A 3,208-nucleotide genomic window follows, 5' to 3' on the forward strand; every position below is an offset into this window, starting at 1 on the left:
AGTCGCGTGCATCCTGGTTGATGAATATATTTGATAAAGGGACATTGCAAACCCAAATGTCTTGGGCTGAATGGCACAGGTAGGAATGGGGCCATGGTCTCTGGATCCCCACCAGAGGCCAATGGCTCTATACTCCTATCAAGATAAAATGGGGCCAGGTGCAGTGGCTCATACCTAATTCCAGTACTTTGTGGGGCCAAGGCAGGAGGATCCCTTGAGCCCAAGAGTTAGAGACCAGTCAAAGCAACAATGTGAGACCTTGTCTCTACAAAAAACTTAAAAATTACCCACGCGTGGTGGTGTGCTTCCCATAGTCCCAGCTATGTGGGAGGCTGAGGCTGGAGGATTGTCTGAACCTGGGAGGTTGAGGCTGCCCTCCAACCTGGGCAACAGTGAGAAACCCTGTCTCAAGAAAAAAAAAAAGATAAAATGGGGAAAGATGGAAATTCCGACTTCTTTGAAGTTCTTGGATACTGAAGGCCACATGACAGTATTTCCAGGTTCCTTTAGGGGAAAAATTAAGCAGGAAGTTTGGGGATGGACTCAGTGACACATAGTGTTTATCTGCTTGTGGTGCTTCTCTGCTTGTAGGTGGAGCCCTCTGGGCCATTTCAAGTGTCAGTGACCATGGTTCCCACCACTGAGTGCTTTATAGGCATTGACATTTTGGTTGCTTGTGGCACAGAACATCACTGCCACCAGAGGGGCTATGACCCCTAACAGCTAAGGATTTCAGCCATAACAGTGGGGCACATCCCCTCTCACCTACCACCATATCTTGCCACATTTTTACTGACTCATGGGCCATTGTCAACAGCCTAGCCATCTGGTCAGGGGAATGGCAGCAGTGATTGGACTATTAAAAGATTCCATGTGTGGGGACAAGGGCTATGGCAACAGCTTGCTGTTGGAAGGCACTCTATATGCGACTCATGTGGATGCTCTGACTACCATAGCTGCTCTTGAGAGGACTTATGTTTTTGGATACCCCATGGGACTTCACTCTGACCAAGGAAAATCCTCACTGCCCAAGTAACATGACAGTGGGCATACTCTCATGCAATACAATGGGTTTTCCATGCACTCTGTCATCCACAGGCCGATGGAGCCATTGAATGATGGACCAGCCAACTCACAAAGCAACTGAATAAAGGACATCAGGACAGCCTGCTATTGGGGTGACACCTCGATTTGACTAGGGCAGCATGGACACTAAGCACTGTACTCCAATACAAGGGAAACACAGCACTGCACACATCTTGAGAAACACTGAGCTTGGTGTGGATAGAGGTGGACCAGGTGACTGCCTGATGAGGCTGCACCTGTGAAATTCCAATCTCAGTGTTCCCAACCATTCTTTTTTCTTTCTCCATTTAGAGTGCACATCCTGTAGGTGGTCGGTGGTTCAAGCTGCCAGAGCACCTCAGACAGGGCCCCCTGACTCTAATCTAGAGGTGATACTTCCCCCAGGTGCCTCTCTTCTATGAAATCCACAGGGATACAGGACAGGACCAAGGAGTACCAGAGTGCTAGGGTTAATGGCACCAGGAACACCTGATCCTTCCATACAGGTGGGTAAACTTATCAGACATGTCAAGTTTGTACAGGACAAACCTCCCTTCCCGGACTGGACAACTGAAGCCAAAAGGCCTGGGTCATGCAACAAGGGGAATGGGTAGTCTTCGGGACTGCAGCAGTCAGACTGGGACACTACACTCAGCCCAACCTCTATCACATAGGTAGGGAATACCCGAGGATGCAGGAAGTGTAAGGGGCGGGGCACTAACCTGTCAGTCTGCTTTTTCCACAAGGACGTGACAGCAGAGGCCTAGAAGCATGATGCCTTCGTTAGGCTCTCCCAAGCTGTGGCCACCAAAGGGAAGTGCTGGATCTGTCATCCCAGACCCCATCATGTCACAGGCTACAGCAACGTTCTCGTCCTGCCAGTAGTAAACTCTACCAGTGTTATAGTGGCACAGTGAATATCAACAGAACCTGAGCCCTGGCTTACTGAGTGAGGATCTGGCACCTGCCACATGAGAGGGAGACTTAATTGGCCTAAGAGTAGACTTAATTGGCCTAAGGTGGCAAAACATCATCACAAGTAATAAAAGCTTGGTGGGCTAGTACTTTTGACCCATTATATTCCTTTACTTGGATGAGAAGCATCCCAGTGTTGACAGTGGAAACAATAATTGGACTACTGTTAGCTTTCTGTGTAGGGGCTTCATGAACAATATTGAATGGGGGAAACCAAGTTCATATAACTAATTTGAGACCTGGCTGGCAAATGCCAATGTCTTCATACCTATGAATGGGCTACTGAACAATAAAATGGGAGAAGGGATGCTATGTGCACCTGAGGGCTACATTTTTCTCTGTGGGCAGTCCAGGGTGACCCAAATACGGTACGGGCAATGTTATGCTTGAAAAGCTGATGAACGGCGGGATACTGCACACTGGGCATTCTGGGGTGTCCCTAGATATTACTCCTTGAAATAAGTCATACAAGTGGGCCAGCAGCCTGAAGTCATGCACCAGGCTTACTAGACTCCTGCTAGGAGGTGTAAGCAGCTCTGGGTTTGTGTTCTTTTTGAGATTTTTGGTAGCACACATAGGAGTCGGTGCTCAGGAAAAATTGGTAAGAAATCTGTCCCTGAGCATGGCAGATATTGCTTCCTCTATTGCCACTTCCTTGGCAGCCCAGCAGACATCCCTCAACACCCTTGAGAATTTTTTTTTTTTTTTTTTTTGAGATGGGGTTTTATGCTGTTGCCCAGACTGGAGTGCAGTGGCATGATCATAGTTCGCTGTAACCTCAAACTCCTAGGCTCAAGTGATCCTCCCACCTGAGCCTCCTAAGTAGATCTGACTGCAGGTGCACACCACCACACTTGGCTATTTTTCTTAATATTTTGGAGAGACGGGGGCCTCACTATTTTGCCCAGGCTGGTCTTGAACTCTTGGCCTCAAGCAAACCCCCTATTTCAGCTTCCCAAAGCACTGGGATTACAAGCATGAGCCAGCACACCTGGCCAAGAGGATTGTATTAAACAAAGGAATTAGTTTAGATTTCCATTTACCAAACTGGGAGAAGTGTGTTCGATTGCCAGTAGCTGCTACAGTACCTAGCGAACACCTAATGTACTGCAGAAAAGTAGGGGAGATCTGGGAGGAAGCCCACTTGCTGCAGATATTGGGGCTCCCT

The 3,208-nt window shown here is 48.2% G+C and overlaps 1 long non-coding RNA gene across 1 annotated transcript; it reads left to right on the top strand.

Annotated features, from left to right (window-relative positions):
- The first annotated feature begins 314 nt into the window (after positions 1 to 314).
- LOC141408328 (uncharacterized) lies at positions 315 to 2,128 on the top strand. Its single transcript, XR_012422194.1, has 2 exons — positions 315 to 1,571; positions 1,812 to 2,128. It is a non-coding gene; the product is annotated as an uncharacterized lncRNA (long non-coding RNA).
- The last annotated feature ends 1,080 nt before the right edge of the window (positions 2,129 to 3,208 follow it).

The sequence above is a fragment of the Macaca fascicularis genome, chromosome 13, assembly GCF_037993035.2.
Source record: "Macaca fascicularis isolate 582-1 chromosome 13, T2T-MFA8v1.1".
Classification (NCBI taxonomy): Eukaryota; Metazoa; Chordata; class Mammalia; order Primates; family Cercopithecidae; genus Macaca; species Macaca fascicularis.